Raw genomic sequence first — 27214 nt, 5'->3', positions numbered from 1 at the left:
GGCTGCATTTCAGTCAGCTATAACAGCTATAGCTCAGATTAACATTAAATGACCTCCGGAATTGATAGAAAATCTCTCAGAGATGCACAAAAACGGCATATCATTCAAAGTGGGTGACTCTTTCCTTTAAAGTAAATGAGCTAATCTGAAATTATAACAAAATGGCCATTGGTTTTGCTATGGTTGAAATAGAACTATATCTAATAGAGCTGAATGCTTAATAATGAGGTACACATGTTTACTGGATCGAAGGTCAGACAGAAAAGTACAGCAGGTCATGGCTACAGGCCACACACACACACACACGCTCCCTCAACGTGATCAAGACAAATAAGATGATTATGGACTACAGGAAAAAGAAGACTGAGCACGCCCCCATTCTCATCAACGGGGCTGTAGTGGAGCAGGTTGAGAACTTCAAGTTCCTTGGTGTCCACATCACCAACAAACTATCATGGTCCATTAGTCGTGAAGAGGGCACGGCAAAACCTATTCCCCCCTCAGGAAACTAAAAAGATTTGGCATGGGTCCTGAGATCCTCAAAAGGTTCTACAGCTGCACCATCGAGAGCATTACTGCCTGGTATGGCAACTGCTAAGGCCCTACAGAGGGTAGTGCGAATGACCCAGTACATCACTGGGGCCAAGCTTCCAGTCATCCAGGACCTCTACACCAGGCGGTGTCAGAGGAAGGCTACCTCACGGCAAGTGGAACCGGAGCACCAAGTCTATATCTAAGAGGCTTCTAAACAGCTTCTACCCCCCCAAGCCATGAGACTCCTGAACATCTAGTCACATGGCTACCCAGACTATTCACCACTGCCACGATCTGTTGTCATCTATGCATAGTCACTTTAATTAACTCTACCAACACGTACATCAATTCTCATTATTAAAGTGAGCTGGAGTTGAGTCAGTGTGTTGGCAGCAGCCACTCAATGTTAGTGGTGGCTGTTTAACAGTCTGATGGCCTTGAGATAGAAGCTGTTTTTCAGTCTCTCGGTCCCTGCTTTGATGCACCTGTACTGACCTCGCCTTCTGGATGATAGCGGGGTGAACAGGCAGTGGCTCGGGTGGTTGTTGTCCTTGATGATCTTTATGGCCTTCCTGTGACATCGGGTGGTGTAGGTGTCCTGGAGGGCAGGTAGTTTGCCCCCGGTGATGCGTTGTGCAGACCTCACTACCCACTGGAGAGCCTTACGGTTGTGGGCGGAGCAGTTGCCGTACCAGGCGGTGATACAGCCCGACAGGATTCTCTCGATTGTGCATCTGTAGAAGTTTGTGAGTGTTTTTGGTGACAAGCCGAATTCCTTCAGCCTCCTGAGGTTGAAGAGGCGCTGCTGCGCCTTCTTCACCACGCTGTCTGTGTGGCTGGACCAATACCAGTTTGTCCGTGATGTGTACGCCGAGGAACTTTAAACTTACTACCCTCTCCACTACTGTCCCGTCGATGTGGATAGGGGGGGTGCTCCCTCTGCTGTTTCCTGAAGTCCACATACCAGACCCTGCCACATACCTCTTGTGTCTGAGCCATTGAATTGCAACTCTACTTTGTCTCTATACTGACGCTTAGCTTGTTTGATTGCCTTGCGGAGGGAATAGCTACACTGTTTGTATTCGGTCATGTTTCCGGTCATGTTTCCGGTCACTTCGCGCGTTCAGTTTCGAGCGAATGCTGCCATCAATCCACGGTTTCTGGTTTGGGAATGTTTTAATTGTTGCTATGGGAATGACATCGTCAATGCACTTTCTAAGGAACTCGCTCACCGAATCAGCGTATTCGTCAATGTTGTTGTTGGAAGCGATGCGGAACATATCCCAATCCACTTGATCGAAGCACTCTTGAAGCGTGGAATCAGATTGGTCGGACCAGCGTTGAACAGACCTCAGCGTGGGAGCTTCTTGTTTTAGTTTCTGTCTGTAGGCAGGGAGCAACAAAATGGAGCCGTGGTCAGCTTTTCCGAAAGGAGGGCGGGGGAGGGCCTTATATGCGTCGCGGTAGTTAGATTAGCAATGATCCAAGGTTTTACCAGCCCTGGTTGCGCAATCGATATGCTGATACAATTTAGGGAGTCTTGTTTTCAGGTTAGCCTTGTTAAATTCCCCAGCTACAATGAAAGCAGCCTCAGGATATGTGGTTTCCAGTTTGCATAGAGTCAAATAAAGTTTGTTCAGGGCCATCGATGTGTCTGCTTGGGGGGGGATATATACGGCTGTGATTATAATCAAAGAGAATTCTCTTGGTAGATAATGCGGTCGACATTTGATTGTGAGGAATTCTAAATCAGGTGATCAGAAGGACTTGAGTTCCTGTTCATGTTTCCGTGAAGCAAAGAACGTTAGAGTCTCTGATGTCCCTCTGGAATGCTACCCTTGCTCGGATTTCATCAACCTTGTTGTTAAGAGACTGGACATTGGTGAGTAGTATGCTAGGGAGTGGTGCGCGATGTGCCCTTCTCCGGAGCCTGACCAGAAGACCGCTTCGTTTGCCTCTTTTACGACGTCGTTGTTTTGGGTCGCAGGCTGGGATCCATTCCGTTGTCCTGGGTGGAAGGCAGAACACAGGATCCGCTTCGCGAAAGTCATATTCCCGGTCTTACTGATGGTGAATTGACGTTGCTCTTATATTCAGTAGTTCTTCCTGACTGTATGTAATGAAGCCCACAGCCATAGCCAGATAATATTTGTTTGACAATCACCGGCTAACAAAATGTAATGACCGCCACAGCCCTGCTACACAAATGTGCTTACCCAAGACGCTGCCCACACACACAAACACAATCCTGTCTGTTCAAATAATCATTAACTCATTCAAGCCCAGAGTAAATGTTTGTCCATGAGTCACTAATCTGAGACACACACACACACACACACAGATAGACAGAGAGAGAGAGAGAGAGTGGGGCAGGCAGATTCTATTGTTCTTCCTCTTCCTAGTTGAGCTTTGTTGTAGTTGAACCAGGTGAGGTCATCTCTACCTTTCTCACACATTCACACATTCCAGAGTCTGCCTTGCTGGTGGCCCATTGGCCCAGACCATTCCAGAGCCTGCCCTGCTGGTGGCCCATTGGCCCAGACCATTCCAGAGTCTGCCTTGCTGGTGGCCCATTGGCCCAGACCATTCCAGAGTCTGCCTTGCTGGTGGCCCATTGGCCCAGACCATTCCAGAGTCTGCCTTGCTGGTGGCCCATTGGCCCAGACCATTCCAGAGTCTGCCTTGCTGGTGGCCCATTGGCCCAGACCATTCCAGAGTCTGCCTTGCTGGTGGGATATCCCCGCCTTGCGGTGTATGCTGGGTTGTGTGATATGCCACTGATTATATTAGAAGTATAACAATCAGAAATCTAATGCGTGTTAAATACATGATATCCAACTCAGTGCTCCAGCTATGCATGTGGTTTGCTAACCTGCTAGCTAAGTGGCTCTATGTTAAGATCAAGCTTCTTGGTCACAGCAGAGACATTCAACCCCCCCCCCCCCCCCTCCTGGATCAAGATCCCTGTTGTCTAAATTGTTTTGCACTTCCGGTAATACTGTATAGCCCGGTCTAGTACAACAACGGTATGACGGTATGAAAACGTGGATACCGTGCAACCCTAACCTCCAATAGTGAAGTCTCAAGCCAACAAAGCTACACTTATTTGTTATGAATTAGATCCGGGGTGGGCAACTCCAGTCCTCCAGGGCCTGATTGGCATCCCAGTTTTGCCCCCAGGCCCCAGCTAACACACCTGACTCCAACAATCACCTAACCAGGATGTTCCGTTTTAGAATGACATTTGATTAAATCAGCTGTGTTTGCTCGGGAATAGTGAAGTTTCAAGCCAACAAAGCTTCACCGTGTGTGTTATCTATTAGAGGGTTCATCTCCTGCCATTGTCAAGTTAGGCTACTTGGTTCTACCTACCTGCCATCATCCGTTGCTGTCATCCGGAGTGTAAATGGAGACGTTTAGGTCTTCTTTTTTTTTTTTTACACAGAGGCATCTTCCACCTCCAGCTGTCTGTTACAGTCAGACACCTGCGAGGCAGAAGTCTGTGGCCAGATAATTTTTTCCTGGGATCAGAAATGTTAACAGCTGGCCTTAAAAAAAACTGGGTATCCTTCTTAACAAGCTTGAGTAGTCAACGTTCTCTCTCTAACAAAACAGGCAGCTATTCAACACCATACATAGTGTCCTGGCGTACTAAAAGTTTAATCAAATTAACAACGTTTATTTTTTTATATATATATTTTTTTTTAAACACACCAGCATAGCGCCTAGTCAACCCTCTCTCACTCAGGACCGTCATGGAGTGATTTGAGGTGAGTAATTCCTCAAAGTCTGTGTTTTTCTCTTGCGTTTTCTCCTTCTCCTCTGGCACTGTGACACTGAGGTTGTGTCCCAAATGGCACCCTATTCCCTACAGAAGCACCATTATAGCGCACTTCCGATAGGGAATAGGGTGCCATTTTGGGACGTAACACACTTAGTAAAGCAGGAAGTGTGTCGAGGAGGTCAGCCAAGAGCTACTGCCGTTATCATTAAATCGGGAATCAAAAACGGAGGGCAGGCTTACAGCACAGCCCTGGCTTGGCAGACTGGGAAGTTATTTAGAAATCAGTGATCTATCTGAACTGATTAAAGGGCAATCTGGTGGAGATTATTCTCTGAGACTGACTTTGCAGGAATGGTGTTAAAACCACAATAAACCTTTCGACTCTGCTAAAGAAATAGTCTTGACCCCAAATTACCTACCGGGCCTCACAAGGTCATACAAAGCCGTAAAAAAATATTTTACTGGCTGTTGGTTTGGGTCAACTGAGAATTGGTAGTTCCTTCCTTTACAAAAAATGATGAACTATTTTCAAAGTAGCACTGTTTTAAGGAACCAATTTGTTCTGTGATGAGATAGAGTGCATTCGGAAAGTATTCAGACCCCTTCACTTTTTCTACATTTTAAAATGGATTGAACTACTTTTCCCCCTCATTAATCAACAGACAATACCCCAAAATGACAACGCGAACAGGTTGAAACAGGTGCATCCTGTTTCCATTGATCCTCCTTGAGATGTTTCTACAACTTGATCGACTTCTGAAGCACTGAAAGTCCCCAAGAACACAGTGGCCTCCGTCATTCTTTAATGTAAGAAGTTTGGAACCACCAAGACTCTTCCTAGAGTTGGCTGCCCGGACAAACTGAGCAATCGGGGGAGAAGGGAGTTGACCAACAACCCGATGGTCACTCTGACAGAGCTCCAGAGTTATTTTGTGGAGATGGGAGAACCTTCAACAAAGACAACCATCTCTGCAGCACACCAACAATCAGGCCTTTATGGTAGAGTGGCCAGGCGGCAGCCACTGCTCAGTCATAGGCACATGACAGCCCGCTTGGCACCCACAGGACTCTCAGAGCATGAGAAACAAGATTCTCTGGTCTGATGAAACCAAGACTGCACTCTTTGGCCTGATTGCCAAGTGTCACGTCTGGAGGAAACCTGGAACCATCACTACGGTGAAGCATGGTGGTGGCAGCATCATGCTGTGGGGGCAGGGACTGGGAGAATAGTCAGGAGGGAAATATGAACAGAGCAAAGTACAGAGATATCCTTAATGAAAACCTTCTCCAGAGCACTCAGAACCTCAGACTGGGGTGAAGGTTCACCTTCCAACAGGAAAACAACCATAACACAGCCAAGACAAAGCAGGAGTGGCTTCGGCACAAGTCTCTGAATGTCCTTGAGTGGCCCAACAAGAGCCCGGACTTGAACCCAATCAAAAATCTCTGGAGAGACCTGAAAAAAGCTGTGCAGCAACGCTCCCCATCCAACCTGACAGAGCTTGAGAGGATCTGCAGGGAAGAACGGGAGAAACTCCACAAATACAAGTGTGCCAAGCTTGTAGCATCATACCCAAGAAGACTCGAGGCTGTAATCGCTGCCAAAGGTGCTTCAACAAAGTACTGAGTAAAGGGTCAGAATACTTATGTAAATGTGATATTTCAGTTTATATTTATTAATTTTTGCAAACATAAAAAAAAAAACAGTTTTTGTCTTTGTCATTATGGGGTATTGTGTGTAGAAATAGGCTGTTATTTGACAAAATGTGGAAGAAGTGAGGGCTTCTGAAGTCTAGTTATGCCCACTTGTGTAGATCCTTCATGCTTCCTATTCATCTCTTCTCAACCAGCTGGATCAGCAGAGAGACAAAGGAACAAGAATATCAGTTGGGTCTGCTGCATGCCGCTCAGTGGGGCATTCAGTTTGGAACAGAACACCAACTGACAGTACAATAGAGAGTAACTGCCAATTGCAGTTCAAGTAATGAATCCATTTAAAGAACGAGGCAGTAATTTGGCAACCGAACGTCAACATTAAAGCAAAAAGTGATTCTCTCTAAAAAACGTACAAGTCGTTTCACACCGCAGTCGGTCATTGTGTCTTCTTGATAGACGGCTCCATTGAGACAAACAGTTTCAAAGCCTGATTAGAAGAGAGCCAAATGACTCTTACTAGTTCTGCAACTAACCTACAATAGATTAAACGTTATCATCTAGGCCTAATCAACAAGCACTTCACTAGTAGAATCAGTTATTTTAGTGTTGGGCTGGAACAAAGATGTGCACAGCACAACCAGGGACCCCTCAACCAGACGCTGCACTGTAGCCCTCAACCAGACGCTGCCCTGTAGCCCTCAACCAGACGCTGCCCTGTAGCCCTCAACCAGACGCTGCACAGTAGCCCTCAACCAGACGCTGCCCTGTAGCCCTCAACCAGACGCTGCACAGTAGCCCTCAACCAGACGCTGCCCTGTAGCCCTCAACCAGACGCTGCCCTGTAGCCCTCAACCAGACGCTGCCCTGTAGCCCTCAACCAGACGCTGCCCTGTAGCCCTCAACCAGACGCTGCCCTGTAGCCCTCAACCAGACGCTGCCCTGTAGCCCTCAACCAGACGCTGCCCTGTAGCCCTCAACCAGACGCTGCCCTGTAGCCCTCAACCAGACGCTGCCCTGTAGCCCTCAACCAGACGCTGCCTTGTAGCCCTCAACCAGACGCTGCCCTGTAGCCCTCAACCAGACGCTGCACCGTAGCCCTCAACCAGACGCTGCACCGTAGCCCTCAACCAGACGCTGCACCGTAGCCCTCAACCAGACGCTGCACCGTAGCCCTCAACCAGACGCTGCACCGTAGCCCTCAACCAGACGCTGCACCGTAGCCCTCAACCAGACGCTGCACCGTAGCCCTCAACCAGACGCTGCACCGTAGCCCTCAACCAGACGCTGCACCGTAGCCCTCAACCAGACGCTGCACCGTAGCCCTCAACCAGACGCTGCACCGTAGCCCTCAACCAGACGCTGCACCGTAGCCCTCAACCAGACGCTGCCCTGTAGCCCTCAACAAGAGGTTTCCTCTAGATTAAAAACTGAGGCCTTCCCAGTCCCTCCAGCCTGGAGTGCAGAACCATGTCCAGGAAAGGTCTTTCTCTAATCCCATCTGTTTCCTCTGCTGCTTGTGTGAACTTTGGACGTACAGGGGAGGGGAGGGGGGGGGTTCCAGATGGAGCCATGGAGAGAAACAGTGCAGTTTTGTTTAGTTTCGACATCCTGGTTCTTTTGACAGATGCTACACCAACATCAAGCAAGGACAACTTCGATTCATCTATCTTCATGGACCATCGTGTTTGAATCTAATTCCCCCCCCCCCCCCCCAAGACATTTTCAGTATCACTCTCTCCCTGGCAGTCGAGGTGCAGCTAACGTCACTTCGGACCGTCACATCACCAGCATCACACGACGTCCTGATGCCATCGCCGAGCGACAAGTTGAGAGGGTTCTGAAATAGAACCGGTGGCGTGTGACTGTTCTCTACTCCGAGTGTACCTACCGACCACGCGCTACCAGCGGGTCTAGGAGCTCAGAGGAATCATTATCGATGACAATGGCCAAGCCGAGTGACTCGGAATGCACATCTCAATCAATGGCCGTCACAGAAGAGGATGAGATTGAGATTTTTATTTTACCTTTATTTAACTAGGCAAGTCAGTGAAGAACAAATTCTTATTTTCAATAACGGCCTAGGAACAGTGGGTTAACTGCCTGTTCAGGGGTAGAACGACAGATTTGTACCTTGTCAGCTCACTAGGCTACCCTGCCGCCCCAGATCACTGTGATAGTGTTATGGCAGTGGAGGAAGATCTGCTATAAGTCCACTACAGGCTTGCATGGTGACAGAGAGAGAAATTATTTTGAGATTAAAAAGACTCTACATTACGGTCAGGAAATCACTAGTTAGAAGCCCCAATTAAAAAGTCAAAACGTAAAGTCGACAGCCAAACCTGCCTGATGATAACAACAACCTGCCTGATGATAACAACAAGCTGCCTGACGACAACAAGCTGCCTGACGACAACAACGACCAGCCTGACGATAACAACAACCAGCCCGATGATAATGATAACAACAACCTGCCTGACGACAACAACAACCTGCCTGACGACAACAACAACCTGCCTGACGACAACAACAACCTGCCTGACGACAACAACAACCTGCCTGACGACAACAACAACCTGCCTGACGACAACAACAACCTGCCTGACGACAACAACAACCTGCCTGACGACAACAACAACCTGCCTGACGACAACAACAACCTGCCTGACGATAACAACAACCTGCCTGACGATAACAACAACCTGCCTGACGATAACAACAACCTGCCTGACGATAACAACAACCTGCCTGACGATAACAACAACCTGCCTGACGATAACAACAACCTGCCTGACGATAACAACAACCTGCCTGACGATAACAACAACCTGCCTGACGATAACAACCTGCCTGACGATAACAACCTGCCTGACGATAACAACCTGCCTGACGATAACAAACCTGACGATAACAAACCTGACGATAACAAACCTGACGATAACAAACCTGACGATAACCACCCTGATAACAACCCTGACGATAACAACCCTGACGATAACAACCCTGACGATAACAACCCTGACGATAACAACCCTGACGATAACAACCCTGACGATAACAACCCTGACAATAACAACCCTGACAATAACAACCCTGACAATAACAACCCTGACAATAACAACCCTGACAATAACAACCCTGACGATAACAAACCTGACGATAACAAACCTGACGATAACAAACCTGACGATAACCACCCTGATAACAACCCTGACGATAACAACCCTGACGATAACAACCCTGACGATAACAACCCTGACGATAACAACCCTGACGATAACAACCCTGACAATAACAACCCTGACAATAACAACCCTGACAATAACAACCCTGACAATAACAACCCTGACAATAACAACCCTGACAATAACAACCTGCCTGGTATTAACAAGCATGATAGTAACAGCATTTTTTAGCATGACGCTTGTGGTCAATGGTTAGTAACATGTCCAATAATGTATTTGATACGGTGGTAGAAAGCATTCATTTAACTTCCCGTGGGTACATTATAACAATGATGTAGTTAAGGCTGGAGCGAAAACATCACAACAGATTCTTGGTAAAAAATAAAATAATAAATAAATACAAACTAGTTAGGGAAACCAGAGGGCTGCTGATTTGAACGTCAGGCTGGCTGAGACACTGAGCAAATCCAAACTGCTTCCCAAATGGCACCCTACTGCCCTATATAGTGCACTACTTTTGACCAAGGCCCGTGGGGTGCCATTAGGGTCACTCAAATCTCAAAAAACATCTCGAAAGATGTGAGATAAGGGATTTCTCTGACTAAATGCCTCTTGCATACTGCAGCTATCTCCATCACGTGTTTGCTCACACATTTCCCAAAATGGCTTCTACCCAGGCAGGCATGAAGACAGGCAGGGAGACAAGGTCTGCAATTACCAAGTCCACGGGACAGTCAGAAAAGCACTTGCATTACTAATAACCAGCCTTGGGAAGCCAGCAGGATAAAAAATAAAAAATAAATTAAAAACACAACACCCTTAGGAACAAAACTATCCTTGGCTGCGTCATTAGGGGGGGGGGGGGGGGGGGGGGGGGGGGTGATTTCAGCAATGCTGCAAATACATAAAAAATAATTACAGCACTTTCATTCATGGGATTTCTGGGATGACAAGTGAAGGTGGGGAACGTTGTGTAGTTGTACATCTTGTGTAGTTGTACATCTTGTGTGGGAGGAGCTAATAATTCAAACAAAAGGCTCCAACTGCGAAGAACCACTTCAAGTTGGATTTAATAGCCATTAGCTCAATCAGAAGTCTAAGCCTATTTGAAACAGGTTTGAGGAGGTCCTGAATGAATACAACAATAGAAATGTGTCATAGAAAAGGATAAATTAGCATTGTTGGGTTCAGTTAAAAAGTCCATAACAACCTCTTTACAGGGTCACCAAAACAAAACACATAACATTCCCTAGGTCACAGGCTCGCCTCCTAGCCGTGACTACTAGGTCACAGGCTCGCCTCCTAGCCGTGACTGCTAGGTTCACAGGCTCGCCTCCTAGCCGTGACTGCTAGGTCACAGGCTCGCCTCCTAGCCGTGACTGCTAGGTTCACAGGCTCGCCTCCTAGCCGTGACTTCTAGGTTCACAGGCTCGCCTCCTAGTCGTGACTGCTAGGTTCACAGGCTCGCCTCCTAGCCGTGACTGCTAGGTTCACAGGCTCGCCTCCTAGCCGTGACTGCTAGGTTCACAGGCTCGCCTCCTAGCCGTGACTGCTAGGTTCACAGGCTCGCCTCCTAGCCGTGACTGCTAGGTCACAGGCTCGCCTCCTAGCCGTGACTGCTAGGTTCACAGGCTCGCCTCCTAGCCGTGACTGCTAGGTTCACAGGCTCGCCTCCTAGCCGTGACTGCTAGGTTCACAGGCTCGCCTCCTAGCCGTGACTGCTAGGTCACAGACTCGCCTCCTAGCCGTGACTGCTAGGTCACAGACTCGCCTCCTAGCCGTGACTACTAGGTCACAGACTCGCCTCCTAGCCGTGACTACTAGGTCACAGACTCGCCTCCTAGCCGTGACTACTAGGTCACAGACTCGCCTCCTAGCCGTGACTACTAGGTCACAGACTCGCCTCCTAGCCGTGACTACTAGGTCACAGACTCACCTCCTAGCCGTGACTACTAGGTCACAGACTCACCTCCTAGCCGTGACTTGTAAGAATGTTCAATGGACTGATGAGCCAAAAGTTTAACCTTCTGGATGACGATCTCTCTCTCTCAAGTTCATATGGTCTCTCTCTCTCTCTCTGTCAGTTCATATGGTCTCTCTCTCTCTGTCAATTCATATGGTCTCGCTCTGTCAATTCATATGGTCTCTCTCTCTCTCTGTCAATTCATATGGTCTCTCTCTCTCTCTGTCAGTTCATATGGTCTCTCTCTCTCTCTCTGTCAGTTCATATGGTCTCTCTCTCTCTCTCTGTCAGTTCATATGGTCTCTCTCTCTCTCTCTGTCAGTTCATATGGTCTCTCTCTCTCTGTCAGTTCATATGGTCTCTCTTTCAATTCATATGGTCTCTCTCTCTCTGTCAATTCATATGGTCTCTCTCTCTGTCAGTTCCGATGGTCTCTCTCGCTGTCAGTTCATATGGTCTCTCTCGCTGTCAGTTCATATGGTCTCTCTCGCTGTCAGTTCATATGGTCTCTCTCGCTGTCAGTTCATATGGTCTCTCTCGCTGTCAGTTCATATGGTCTCTCTCTCGCTGTCAGTTCATATGGTGTCTCTCTCGCTGTCAGTTCATATGGTCTCTCTCTCGCTGTCAGTTCATATGGTCTCTCTCTCGCTGTCAGTTCATATGGTCTCTCTCTCGCTGTCAGTTCATATGGTCTCTCTCTCGCTGTCAGTTCATATGGTGTCTCTCTCGCTGTCAGTTCATATGGTCTCTCTCTCGCTGTCAGTTCATATGGTCTCTCTCTCGCTGTCAGTTCATATGGTCTCTCTCGCTGTCAGTTCATATGGTCTCTCTCGCTGTCTGTTCATATGGTCTCTCTCGCTGTCAGTTCATATGGTCTCTCTCGCTGTCAGTTCATATGGTCTCTCTCGCTGTCTGTTCATATGGTCTCTCTCGCTGTCTGTTCATATGGTCTCTCTCTCTCTCTCTCTCTCTCTCTCGCTGTCAGTTCATATGGTCTCCCTCGCTGTCAGTTCATATGGTCTCTCTCTCGCTGTCAGTTCATATGGTCTCTCTCTCGCTGTCAGTTCATATGGTCTCTCTCTCGCTGTCAGTTCATATGGTCTCTCTCTCGCTGTCAGTTCATATGGTCTCGCTCTCGCTGTCAGTTCATATGGTCTCTCTCTCGCTGTCAGTTCATATGGTCTCTCTCTCACTGTCAGTTCATATGGTCTCTCTCGCTGTCAGTTCATATGGTCTCTCTCGCTGTCAGTTCATATGGTCTCTCTCTCTCTCTCTCTCTCTGTCAGTTCATATGGTCTCTCTCTCTCTCTCTGTCAGTTCATATGGTCTCTCTCTCACTGTCAGTTCATATGGTCTCTCTCGCTGTCAGTTCATATGGTCTCTCTCTCGCTGTCAGTTCATATGGTCGCTCTCTCGCTGTCAGTTCATATGGTCTCTCTCTCGCTGTCAGTTCATATGGTCTCTCTCGCTGTCAGTTCATATGGTCTCTCTCGCTGTCAGTTCATATGGTCTCTCTCGCTGTCAGTTCATATGGTCTCTCTCGCTGTCAGTTCATATGGTCTCCCTCTCGCTGTCAGTTCATATGGTCTCCCTCTCGCTGTCAGTTCATATGGTCTCCCTCTCGCTGTCAGTTCATATGGTCTCTCTCTCGCTGTCAGTTCATATGGTCTCTCTCGCTGTCAGTTCATATGGTCTCTCTCTCACTGTCAGTTCATATGGTGTCTCTCTCGCTGTCAGTTCATATGGTGTCTCTCTCGCTGTCAGTTCATATGGTCTCTCTCTCACTGTCAGTTCATATGGTGTCTCTCTCGCTGTCAGTTCATATGGTCTCTCTCTCGCTGTCAGTTCATATGGTGTCTCTCTCGCTGTCAGTTCATATGGTCTCTCTCTCGCTGTCAGTTCATATGGTCTCTCTCTCGCTGTCAGTTCATATGGTGTCTCTCTCGCTGTCAGTTCATATGGTCTCTCTCTCGCTGTCAGTTCATATGGTCTCTCTCGCTGTCAGTTCATATGGTGTCTCTCTCGCTGTCAGTTCATATGGTCTCTCTCTCGCTGTCAGTTCATATGGTCTCTCTCTCGCTGTCAGTTCATATGGTCTCTCTCTCGCTGTCAGTTCATATGGTGTCTCTCTCGCTGTCAGTTCATATGGTCTCTCTCTCGCTGTCAGTTCATATGGTCTCTCTCTCGCTGTCAGTTCATATGGTCTCTCTCGCTGTCAGTTCATATGGTCTCTCTCGCTGTCTGTTCATATGGTCTCTCTCGCTGTCAGTTCATATGGTCTCTCTCGCTGTCAGTTCATATGGTCTCTCTCGCTGTCTGTTCATATGGTCTCTCTCGCTGTCTGTTCATATGGTCTCTCTCTCTCTCTCTCTCTCTCTCGCTGTCAGTTCATATGGTCTCCCTCGCTGTCAGTTCATATGGTCTCTCTCTCGGACAGTTCATATGGTCTCTCTCTCGGTCAGTTCATAGGGCTTGGCAGGACTGGAGTTATGGGTAGGCCTTACCGTACCTCCTTGCCCATACAAATAAAATATTTAGATATTGATCATGTATTGGGCCGAGATGCACGCCAACAGAAATACACATCAACCTCAGCCAGATAAAGCATCTGAGCGAAGGAAACAAGTCTGTCTCGGGATGTGCAGCCAAGGTATCTGATGCTGTCTGTTCAAAAATAGTATGGCATGTCAGACTCTTTCTGTCCTGACAGCATCAGACACATATCTCGTTCGGGATGATATCTACGAAGAGAAGTTCCAGCCACACACTGTTTGGATGCTGGAATGTGTGAAGGGAACCTATTTTTCAAATACGCAGGAAGTCCAATAGGTTTAAAGTTGAATTGAAATAAATGGGACAAGCCCAAGTGTATCGTTAGACGCTTTTACATCTAAAGATCTCAGCTAAACATCTGTCGGACCATGGCTGCAGGTAACTTCAGAACCCAAGGCGACTTCAGAACCCAAGGCGACTTCAGAACCCAAGGCGACTTCAGAACCCAAGGTGACTACAAATAAAAAGTTGCCAAAATATTTACAACTGTTACAAAACAAGTGAAGGATAGAATGATGCTTTCCAATGAAAACTTGAAATGCATTAAAATATATACACAGCCTATACACTGAGTGTACAAAACATTAGGAACACCTTCCTAATATTGAGTTGCACCCCCTTTTGCCCTCAGAACAGCCTCAATTCGTCGGGGCATGGACTTTACAAGGTGTCGAAAGCATTCCACAGGGATGCTGGCCCATGTTGACTCCAATGGTTTCTACAATTGTGTCAAGTTGTCTGGATGTCCTTTGGGTGGTGGACCATTCTTGATGCACACGGGAAACTGTTTAGCGTGAAAAGAACTGCAACGCTGCTGGGTTGACACACTCAAACCAGTGCACCAGACACCTACTACCATACCCCAAAAGGCACTTATACATCTTTTGTCTTGCCCATTCACCCTCTGAATGGCACACATAAAAAACAATGGAGACATGGGTTGTGTAAGGCTTAAATAATATCCGTCTCCACTTCATCTACACTGATTGAAGTAGATTTAACAGCTGACATCAATAAGGGATCATAGCTTTCACCTGGATTCACCTGGTCAGTCTGTCATGGAAAGAGCAGGTGTTCCTAATGTTTAGTACACTCAGCACAGGAAATGGCAATTTGGAATGCAAACATATCGTGGGATTACAGTAACTAAATTAGATTTTAATTCTACAGTTTTAAGTTGGACTTAATTCAAAGCTTATTAAAACATTCTGGTCGTGAGCCAAATTATGTTGTGGTTCAGACCGACCAATGGGAGATGAGCGATTAAGAACACGGACGAAAATAAATCACCATCCACATCTCATACCACTGAAACGCCTTCCACAAGCTTTGATCATAATGGTCTGTGGCTGCCCCCCCCTCCCCCCAAAAAACAACAATACCATTAACATAATCTGATCACAAAACCAGTTTACACAGAACAGAGCAAGGGCATTACCACCCACTCTGGCTACAGTAATTTATTGTCCTCTCAATTGCGGTTACTTGGAACATGCCTCAATGAGGAGGAGCGAGGGGGGGGAAAAAAAAAATTTTTCAAAAGAGGAGAGAGGAGCGCAGAATGGATCCGAAGGGCATATGAAATTATTCTGTTGCGGCCTCCCGAGGTTGTAAAATAAAATAAATAAACTGTCGAAGAAGGATCTCGTTCGTGCGTGCGTGCGTGACCACTCAACAGCGAACCTACCCAGAGACTAGAAGCATCTGTTCGGGGGAGAGAGAAGTCACATTCTTAACCCCAGTACCCTGTCAGGACAGGAGCTGAGCTAGATAACCCCAGTACCCTGTCAGGACAGGAGCTAAGCTAGATAACCCCAGTACCCTGTCAGGACAGGAGCTAGGCTAGATAACCCCAGTACCCTGTTAGGACAGGAGCTAGGCTAGATAACCCCAGTACCCTGTCAGGACAGGAGCTAGGCTAGATAACCCCAGTACCCTGTCAGGACAGGAGCTGAGCTAGATAACCCCAGTACCCTGTCAGGACAGGAGCTAGGCTAGATAACCCCAGTACCCTGTCAGGACAGGAGCTAGGCTAGATAACCCCAGTACCCTGTCAGGACAGGAGCTAGGCTAGATAACCCCAGTACCCTGTCAGGACAGGAGCTAGACTAGATAACCCCAGTACCCTGTCAGGACAGGAGCTAGGCTAGATAACCCCAGTACCCTGTCAGGACAGGAGCTAGGCTAGATAACCCCAGTACCCTGTCAGGACAGGAGCTAGGCTAGATAACCCCAGTACCCTGTCAGGACAGGAGCTAGGCTAGATAGGACATATGGATGTGTTGGAACTTGAATCATTGAGATAGGAAATGAAAGAGACTTGGTTTATGTCAGAAGTTAATGGTTCTCTGAAGAGAGACAGATGGACATCTGTGGATTAGATGAAGGAGGGGTTGAGGTCAGGAGGTGAGGACAGATTCTCTTAAGGCAGTAATAAAGGTTTGGTATCCTGTTACCCTCGATGTTAGCTTCATGTGGAGCCATAAACTGCAAGGATTGGAGGAGGAGGAGTGTTTTAAGTAGGATGTATATGAACTGTGATGTGAGAAATGTTTTGCTGTCTGATTACAGCTGTACAGAACCTTTGGGAAGAATTCAACTTGGTTAAAGCTTCTCTAGTGTCCATGAGTTATTTACTCTGAAAAATCAGAGCTCAACAGATGTAACCGGGCAGAAGCACAACAGCAACACTGGCTTAGCTTCCAACCCCGGAGCAAAGAGAGGAGGGAGTGAGGGAAGGGGTTAGGAATGAGTGAGAGGGTGAGGAGAACAGAGAGGAGGGAAGGGGTTAGGAATGAGTGAGAGGGTGAGGAGAACTAGGGGCTAACCCCTTCCCTCACTCCCTCCTCTCTGTTCTCCTCACCCTCTCACTCACTCCTAACCCCTTCCCTCACTCCCTCCTCTCTGTTCTCCTCACCCTCTCACTCACTCCTAACCACTTCCCTCACTCCCTCCTCTCTGTTCTCCTCACCCTCTCACTCATTCCTAACCCCTTCCCTCCTCTCTGTTCTCCTCACCCTCTCACTCACTCCTAACCCCATCACTCACTCCCTGTTCTCCTCACCCTCTCACTCATTCCTAACCCCTTCCCTCACTCCCTCCTCTCTGTTCTCCACACCCTCTCACTCACTCCTAACCCCTTCCCTCACTCCAAGTTCTCCTCACCCTCTCACTCATTCCTAACCCCTTCCCTCCTCTTTGTTCTCCTCACCCTCTCACTCATTCCTAACCCCTTCCCTCACTCCCTCCTCTATGTTCTCCTCACCCTCTCACTCACTCCTAACCACTTCCCTCACTCCCTCCTCTCTGTTCTCCTCACCCTCTCACTCATTCCTAACCCCTTCCCTCACTCCCTGTTCTCCTCACCCTCTCACTCATTCCTAACCCCTTCCCTCACTCCCTCCTCTGTTCTCCTCACCCTCTCACTCACTCCTAACCCCTTCCCTCACTCCAAGTTCTCCTCACCCTCTCACTCATTCCTAACCCCTTCCCTCCTCTGTTCTCCTCACCCTCTCACTCATTCCTAACCCCTTCCCTCACTCCCTCCTCTCTGTTCTCCTCATCCTCTCACTCATTCCTAACCCCTTCCCTCCTCTCTGTTCTCCTCACCCTCTCACTCATTCCTAACCCCTTCCCTCACTCCCTGTTCTCCTCACCCTCTCACTCATTCCTAACCCCTTCCCTCACTCCCTGTTCTCCTCACCCTCTCACTCATTCCTAACCCCTTCCCTCACTCCCTCCTCTATGTTCTCCTCACCCTCTCACTCACTCTTAGGAATGAGTGAGAGGGTGAGGAGAACATAGAGGAGGGAGGTACAGAGGAGAAGAAGGAGTGGGAGGAACTGGAAAAACGAGGTAAAAAGAGAAGGGGTAGAAAAGCGAGGGAGTCAAAGGATAAAGAGCTGTGTATACTTTAGTTTCAGATCCTCTCAGGGCTTTGCAGGCAAGCTGGGCAGAATCAATCTTGAAATGGGGATTGGAGAGAAGGAGGGTTTAAATGACCTCTTTTCCCTGACTCTGTAAGGACCAGCCAGATAGTGCTCTCAGTGAGTGAAGGCACTGCCAAAAACCCCTGCTTGGTCGTCCTACTTACAACTTTATATAAGAATGAGCCCCGCTTGGAGTTGTCAGAGTGACAAGTTAGTCAGTCAGTTTGGGAATTCAATCTCCGATCTGATTTTTCCTGCCGCACTCTGCATTACAGGGAAATATGAGTGGAATGGGAATTTAGGCTTCTTCTAGAAGTGACTGAATTAGGGATGGGCATTTGACTGATTGAGTAATCGCATGATTAAAAAAAATTTAAAAAAAACTCTTACACAGAAAAAGAAAAGGCCTGAAATAGAACAAAAAATAAACTTACACGTAGAAATGTAGCCTTATACATGTGCCTATTTGGGGTTCTGATACTATTTCTGATCGTCTTAACTCACCATCACTGTGGAGCTTCTCCAAGTCCATCTTTTTTCTTCGCCTCAAAAAAGAAAGTAAACAAAGTGTTTTCACATTCATTGAGAATGACAATAGTCCCTCAACGTGGCCCATTGAAATCATATTTCCAGCTCTCTCCCTTTGGATGACCACTCAGCATGATGGGAAAAATGTCCCGCTCCGATCCAGTGGAAATGTCAGACTTTTTTTTTTTTTTTTTTAAAGACCTACCTGATTACTTCTTATCCCTGTGTAAACAGCCTACTCTCCGGACAGACAGCCTACTCTCCGGGCAGACAGCCTACTCTCCGGGCAGACAGCCTACTCTCCTTGGCAGACAGCCTACTCTCCTTGGCAGACAGCCTACTCTCCTTGGCAGACAGCCTACTCTCCTTGGCAGACAGCCTACTCTCCTTGGCAGACAGCCTACTCTCCTTGGCAGACAGCCTACTCTCCGGGCAGACAGCCTACTCTCCGGACAGACAGCCTACTCTCCCGGCAGACAGCCTACTCTCCGTGGCAGACAGCCTACTCTCCTTGGCAGACAGCCTACTCTCCTTGGCAGACAGCCTACTCTCCTTGGCAGACAGCCTACTCTCCTTGGCAGACAGCCTACTCTCCTTGGCAGACAGCCTACTCTCCTTGGCAGACAGCCTACTCTCCTTGGCAGACAGCCTACTCTCCTTGGCAGACAGCCTACTCTCCTTGGCAGACAGCCTACTCTCCTTGGCAGACAGCCTACTCTCCTTGGCAGACAGCCTACTCTCCTTGGCAGACAGCCTACTCTCCTTGGCAGACAGCCTACTCTCCTTGGCAGACAGCCTACTCTCCTTGGCAGACAGCCTACTCTCCTTGGCAGACAGCCTACTCTCCCGGCAGACAGCCTACTCTGCAGGAAACTAAGGGCCCAGAATACTTGATACAATGTTACAAGTTAGCTAGCAGGGCCCAAGTTAACAGCTGACACAATCTTTCAAGTCCTTTGCAGACAGGCCATGCACAGCCAATGTGATTTATAGGATATTTATTTTTGATCCTGATATTTTCTTCCTGCAATGATATTTGTTGGCTTTAATGTAGGCTATTTTTTTACATCTTGGCAATATAAAAATGTACTTTTAGATTTGAATCATTTCGATATAATTTTGGATTAGCCACATGACATTGATTTTGAGATATGAAGACATTATTATAAAACGAAATGAAACTATTCCACGAAAATGTGCACATGAAAACCATAACCGGCACGCAGATCAGTAGAAATGGTACCATAAATTGACACTCCAAATGGGCAAAGGTTGCCCACCACTGGTGAAGCCAATTACCGGCGACCACAGGAGCGTAATGACAGAATCTGCCACGGACAGAAGCAGTGGGAAGGACAGACAGGTTTTTTTTTTCTCTTCTTGTTAGGCTATACTGATCTCCTTCTTTAGTCACCTGTGTGTCTCTGTGTTTAAATCTCAGTGCTTAAAAGCATCAGGCAAAGTAGCCTACATATATTTTATTAAATCAAAAGGGTGTGTCTGAAAGAACAGACGACTCTCGGTCGACCAATATTTATTTTGTTTGTCGGGGACAGCCTTAATATTCAGTCAATTAAAAAAAGCAAGTGACATTTAAGACTAATTTATTGAAACCGTAATATCAACTGGTTATATCATGGAACACAATCTGTACTATCAACTGGTTATATTATATCATGGAACACAATCTGTACTATCAACTGGTTATATTATATCATGGAACACAATCTGTACTATCAACTGGTTATATTATATCATGGAACACAATCTGTAATATCAACTGGTTATATTATATCATGGATCACAATCTGTACTATCAACTGGTTATATGATGGAACACAATCTGTACTATCAACTGGTTATATTATATCATGGAACACAATCTATACTATCAACTGGTTATGTTATATCAAGGAACACAATCTGTACTATCAACTGGTTATATTATATCATGGAACACAATCCGTACTATCAACTGGTTATATTATATCATGGAACACAATCTGTACCATCAACTGGTTATATTATATCATGGAACACAATCTGTACTATCAACTGGTTATATTATATCATGGAACACAATCTGTACTATCAACTGGTTATATGATGGAACACAATCTATACTATCAACTGGTTATATTATATCATGGAACACAATCTGTACTATCAACTGGTTATATGATGGAACACAATCTGTAATATCAACTGGTTATATTATATCATGGAACACAATCTATACTATCAACTGGTTATGTTATATCATGGAACACAATCTGTACTATCAACTGGTTATATTATATCATGGAACACAATCTGTACTATCAACTGGTTATATTATATCATGGAACACAATCTGTACTATCAACTGGTTATATTATATCATGGAACACAATCTGTAATATCAACTGGTTATATGATGGAACACAATCTGTACTATCAACTGGTTATATTATATCATGGAACACAATCTGTACTATCAACTGGTTATATGATGGAACACAATCTGTAATATCAACTGGTTATATTATATCATGGAACACAATCTATACTATCAACTGGTTATGTTATATCATGGAACACAATCTGTACTATCAACTGGTTATATTATATCATGGAACACAATCTGTACTATCAACTGGTTATATTATATCATGGAACACAATCTATACTATCAACTGGTTATATTATATCATGGAACACAATCTGTACTATCAACTGGTTATATTATATCATGGAACACAATCTATACTATCAACTGGTTATATTATATCATGGAACACAATCTATACTATCAACTGGTTATATTATATCATGGAACACAATCTGTACTATCAACTGGTTATATTATATCATGGAACACAATCTGTACTATCAACTGGTTATATTATATCATGGAACACAATCTGTAATATCAACTGGTTATATTATATCATGGAACACAATCTGTACTATCAACTGGTTATATTATATCATGGAACACAATCTGTAATATCAACTGGTTATATTATATCATGGAACACAATCTGTAATATCAACTGGTTATATGATGGAACACAATCTGTAATATCAACTGGTTATATGATGGAACACAATCTGTAATATCAACTGGTTAGATGATGGAACAGATGATGGAACAGAATGATCAGAAGGCAGTAACCACAGCAGAGGAACTTGCTTGTAGAAGCAGATGGCTGCGATGGTATAGCCTTGTTTTGTTATCTTAGCAGACAAGATGCTCTCATTTCCCCGAGCCGTTATCACAGTCAAGACAGATATTTTATGGTTATTTTTTTTACAGTTTGGAATTTTCCAAAATGGATGAACATTTCTACAATGAACACTGCTTGGTGACGAATCACAGCCACAACATCTGTTTGGTGAGGAATATGCTTAAGGATTCTGATGAAAACACGTTTTTCTTTTTGTCTTTATCAAACTAATGTTCTTGCATATTTTCAGTGTGGAACCGGTCTGTGTTTAAGAGGGTTAAAGGCTGACACATTTTAAAATGGCACTAGTAGTTTGCAAAGTATCTGAAGTGGAAAACAGACGGGACGCAATTATTCAAGAAGTGCAGCTCGTAGTTGGAACACAGACTCAGTGGCCAGTTTATTAGGTACATTCATCTAGTAAAAAAAAAAATCTAGTAAAAAAAAAAAGTATAAATATTGTAATCTAACAGCATCTGTTCAGCTCACAAACTACTCATCCAATGATTGCTCCTCTACCCTCCTTTGTCTTGATCTCCAGTAGCTTCACAAGAGGTTGAATGTATCTCTCAGGAGAGCGAGGGAATCAGTGGCCCCTCAGATGGCCGACACGTAGAGCGACAATCTGATTCTGTCGGGTTCAAAAGAGTTGCCACCACGTAGCATTGAAGGCAAGGAAAGCCAGCGAGCATCTGGCCTCCATTGACAAAAAAAGTATTTTTTTTTAATTGCCAATCAGAGTTGAGCTAATCTGAGCTAGCTCAACTGTGAATGGTCCTCCCCCCTACAAACATTTTTTGGGGCCAATTACCAATGTCCGAAACTTTCTTAGCAAAAAAAAAACAACAGATATAGATATTTTAAAAATGTTGCAGCCTTTTAAAACATTCTAGTACAGTTAAATAGTTAACGCACAGACAGCGGTCTAAGGCACTTCATCTTAGTGCAAGAGGTGTCACTACAACCGCTGGTTCGAATCCAGGCTGTATCACATCCGGCTGTGATTGGGAGTCCCAAAGGGCACGCACAATTGGCACAGCGTTGTCCGGGCCATCATTGTAGGTGATATAATCTAAAATAACTTTAATTTATAAGACAGTTCTAATTTGATTAATGGTTCACCCATCTATGTGAAGCTAGCCACAATAAGGATTCGCCACAATAGTGGACTTTGCGGTTAGGCTTCAAAATTAAAGTAAGGCATAATTCTACTCTTTGTATTCAATTGCATCACTGTCAATGACGTACTTTTATTTTGAAGGCAGACCGCAAATTCCACTTTTGTGCCTAATCCTTATTGTGGCTAGCTACACAAAACATAGCCCGGTATGGTCGAGCCTCACTAGCCAGATGAAGCTAGCTGGCTGCTTATAACGTTAGCTTTGGTCAACAGGGTTAAGTAGCTGGCTAGCTATTTATTTTCCTGAACTGAAGTTCAATAGGCAAACAAGTGGCAACCTAGCTAATACTTACAAGGATTCCTAAATCATTGATAAGAACAATGAAAATGACTGCAGGTTCTATTGGTCATTGATTTCAGACTGGTTGTATCGGTGCTAGCTAGATACCAAGCTAAAGCTAGCTACCCCAGAAGTTGCGGTCAAACTTTGTGCTTTATTACCAAAGCGGTATTGTAAATCACATCGTTCGTGACTGGTGTTTGCAGACCCAAATGGCATTCCGTAGTACGTATATCATGATGCTTTTACTGTGTAACTCTGGTAGGGCAACATCTGAAAAATAGTGCACTTCGTAGTGTGTCCTGGTGTTCGACCGGGTCGGTGAAAGCCAATATCACCCACGACAGAGAACTGTTGATTGTCAAGGGCAATGAATTTCCTTATCTTGGCTTTAATGGAATTCGTCTTTGTGTTGCCTCGCTGAAATGTTCTTACTCTTTCAAATGACTGCTCGACCTGTTGACTGCTCGATCCACACAGCAGACATTGGGTGGGCTAGTTTAGGAATGCTGTGTTGCACGTGAAGCTCAAAATAACGGCACATAAAATTACGTCAAGTAACTACATTTCATAGGTATGCACGGTACCTTTGACATCAGTTTTGCACATCGGTGTTAAACTAGACATCGGCCGATACCGATGTTAGCATTTTTAGCTAATATCTGCCGATTCCGATATGTTCACCAATATATTGTGAATCCCTAATTGAGAGCATACTTCATTGACAGAAAAACTTGAACTTGTTTTTTTTTGTTGTCCTCCAGTGGCTAGCTAGCTAAAATGGACTTGTGGTTTCACTTAATTCTCCGTACTGGCCAATGAATATGACGGCGATTCTGATCCAACCATTAATTCATACATTGTTGTGCCCCTGACCTGAGTGGATGGAAGTTCAATATGTAGCTAGGTGTAGAAGGCTAATGTTAACTAGCTAACGTTGCCCACTAATGGAAGTTAGGCTAGCGAGCAAGCACTTTAGCCAGGTAGCCTGGCCGTTTTGTTAACATGAAAGAGAGGAGGACGGCATTGGCGTTTCTCTACAAGTAGAGTGAGTCAACATGTTTTTCTACTTGCGCGAACGTGCATGCACGCAGACATCAGAACCACGGATAGCCACGTCATATTTAGCTTCGTTGATTTGACTAAATTGTTTTTGGTATATTGTTGATGTCACTGTATTAGACTAAGCATAGGTGATTTTATGACGTTGAAAATGTTGAAGTTATAAACGGTCCCGGAATAGTGGAGTCAGCACCCGTTCTCTTTGCGACTCGCGCCAACTCTCTGTGGTTCTAAATCAATAGTTGTTTAGTGGTCCGAAAATGTCAGAAACATTAACTAGCTTGACCAGGCTGTAGGTCATGTTACTGGACATGGAATATGCTTTGTGGACTTCACTGGACAGATGTTGCTATCCGGTTTTGTGATGAAACAAAAAAAAGGTGTGGTTGACTTCATTCTGCCACTGTGTTTTCTTATTGTCAACCATAATATATATATATATATATATATCATGGATCGAGGGAAAGATGAACGGAGCAAAGTACAGAGAGATCATTGATGAAAACCTTCAGACTGGGGGCAAAGGTTCACCTTCCAACAGGACAACGACCCTAAGCACACAACTAAGACAGCGCAGGAGTGGTTTCAGGACAAGTCTCTGAATGTCCTTGAGTAGCCCTGCCAGAGCCCGGAATTGAATCCGATCTAACATCTCTGGAGAGACCTGAAAATAGCTGTGCAGTGACGCTCCCCCTAAAACCTGACAGAGCGTGAGAGGATCTGTAGAGAAGAATGGGGGAAACTCCCCAAATACAGGTGTGCCAAGATTTTTCATTTGTCTTCCTGATTTGTATACTCTCATTATTACTTATTGAGCTCCAGACATCAATTATTTCATAAAAAACATTCTCTGAAGGTGGTAATTCCTCAGGAACGATAGTGAGAGACTCATTGCTCCACACACATTACTTCAATGAGTTAAATAGTCTTCCTTTCTTTTGCAGGCCATCTGTGGAGCAGCGGTCTAAGGCACTGCATCTCAATGCTAGAGATGTCACTACAGACCCTGGTTCAACCGGCCGTGATCGGGAGTCCCATAGGGCGCCTCACCATTGGCCCAGTGTCGTCCGGGTTAAGGGAGGGTTTGGCCGGGGTAAGGGAGGGTTTGGCCGGGGTAAGGGAGGGTTTGGCCGGGGGTAGGCTGTCATTGTAAAATAAGAATTTGTTCATAACTGACTTGCCTAGTTAAAAAGGTTAAATATTATTATTTAAGGTCTGGAAAAAATGTATTTGAACTCACATTTCACAATCTGAGATAATAGTAGGCAACGTTTAAGGCTTTAAATTAGTGACTTTATGGTTTTAGTTCCATTTCTAAGCATTACTGAACAAAGAGCTGTTTGGGAGCCAAATGATCCAGCTCACAGAAAAGACTAGAAATGCCGATCACTAGCAGTTGATGTGATAACCGTCTTGTGGGATGATAGAAATTAGCTTCCCCCTAAAACCTTGTCAATTAAATGTTAACTGCAAAGTAGACTTACCTGGCAGAAGTATATCATGAGTAAGTATATCATTTGTATCCATTATTTGTTATTACAGCAGAAGTACAGAAACATGCTAGACCAGTACATTAGATGGCACACTAGATGTGTAATTAAAGGGCCAGATGCTCAATTAAAGTGGAATTACACTCAAATCGCAAATTCTTCCAGACCTAAAAATGTTGTCTTCTGATGTGATGCAATCATTGACAGACTCAGAACATCCTATTTTCTCTATTAACAATTGTAATTTTGAGTGAAAAAACAAATATATATATAAAACGAGGCTAAATAAAACTGAAAAACATTTTGGAAAAATATAAAATATTGTTATTTCATGTTTTGGGGGAGGGGATCACAGATTGTATTAACCATTAGCAGGTATATTGACATTAGTGCACTACTTTCTCTTGTACACTAAGGACCTGGGGAAGACCTGGGGAGTAGAGACGTGCCCTCTTTGAAAGCTAGAAAAGATCATGTGAAGCTCGCGAAATGTTTAACTGTCATGCTAGAAAAGGTTGGAGACCCCTGAGCTAAACAATATCAAATTGCCCCCACATGCCATGGTTCCCAAACCAAGGGGACAACTGGTTCAATATAGCCAGCAGTAGCGTGTGCTCATCTTGTTGTGAAGAGAAGGAGAGGGAGCGAGAGATGTCAAGGGAAACCCGTTGTCAAGAAAATCTGATTATTCTACCCGATTCAAAATGTGCAACGTTGTGCTTCAAGAGCGAGGTGAAAATGGTAGCCGCATCAGTATGCTTTCGATAGAGATTGTGGCATTGAGGAAGCAACGGAACGCATATAAAACAACATTTACTAACACTACTCTCCCTCGTACACCTTGCACCATCACCTTTCATCGTATCTAAACTCACCACTTCCAATTCCCAGCCTCTCCTCACAAGCTAACGTGTATTGTATCTACCTATAACTGTTTTTATCTACATTTACAAAGTAATTTGATCTACATTTGGCTTAGTTAGTTGAATAGCCCAAACAGCACGTTTACATCCGTCAGTTTTCTGAATATCTCCTCCTGTTCGCCACAGCACAGTGCATCGTGGCATGCTATATACTCTTATATGAATCAAAGCGTAGCAGAAAACTCACCTTTCTTCTCCCCACCTCCGCGGTTGTAAGACAGATTCCAGGGAAACTGCTATCACAATGTTTAGCCACGAAAAATATTTTTAAAAGTGCGAGTCGACTTTTTAGATTTACACCACGAAAACGTCAACAAAATAGTATTATTATCTTTTCTTACGCGATGTTCCCGCTTACTCCAAGTGTCTGCTTCCTTTTGCGATTGTTCAACTTCGAAGTTCATACAAAAAGTTGCAGGAAAAGAGGTCCTCGTCGCAGCAGCTGCTGGAGGGATGAGGTCACTGCAACTCTTCAATCAAACACAGTACAAAAGCTCTCGCGATGAGCAGGAAGGAAACGAACGCTGATTGGCAAAGGATGGGGACCCGTCCCGTTGCTCTGGCAACAACAGCAGCCAGCTACACTGGCCATGTATGCTGTAGGGCCATGAATACCACTAAAATGCATTAAAGTTTTTCTGTAGTTTTAGCGTTTCTTTTCAGTTCAAATCAAAAGAAAGTTATTGGAAACATTATGGTGCCAGAATTACAAACGGATGATATGCCATCAACAACAACAACAACATCACCCAGTGGCTTTCACTTTGCACTGATGGTGCTTTGACATCTCAGCTGTTCACTGGTAGGCCTTATTTAGCTAATGGTACCGAAATTACTTGTAATAGGTAAATATTGCTTTCTGTTTTACTACTTTAATCGAGGGCCTAGGGGTTTACGTTAGTGAATTGGACCTCCACTTAAGATGGCGTTCAAACTGCACC

At 45.3% G+C, this 27214-nt stretch overlaps 1 protein-coding gene across 1 annotated transcript in view; it reads right to left on the bottom strand.

The window, feature by feature from the left end:
- The window catches only part of LOC110521105 (signal-induced proliferation-associated 1-like protein 1), a 156323-nt gene extending 129593 nt beyond the window's left edge, over positions 1-26730 (bottom strand). Inside the window, 1 exon segment of the mRNA XM_090233232.1 lies at positions 26461-26730. The gene's annotated coding sequence lies outside the window, so the exon portion shown is untranslated.
- Between the last annotated feature and the right edge of the window lie 484 nt (positions 26731-27214).

This window comes from Oncorhynchus mykiss, chromosome 4 (genome assembly GCF_057628025.1).
Source record: "Oncorhynchus mykiss isolate SJ-2025 chromosome 4, ASM5762802v1, whole genome shotgun sequence".
Lineage (NCBI taxonomy): Eukaryota > Metazoa > Chordata > Actinopteri > Salmoniformes > Salmonidae > Oncorhynchus > Oncorhynchus mykiss.
The sequence above is the reverse complement of the archived record's forward strand: the minus strand, read 5'-3'. Positions and strand labels throughout refer to the sequence as shown.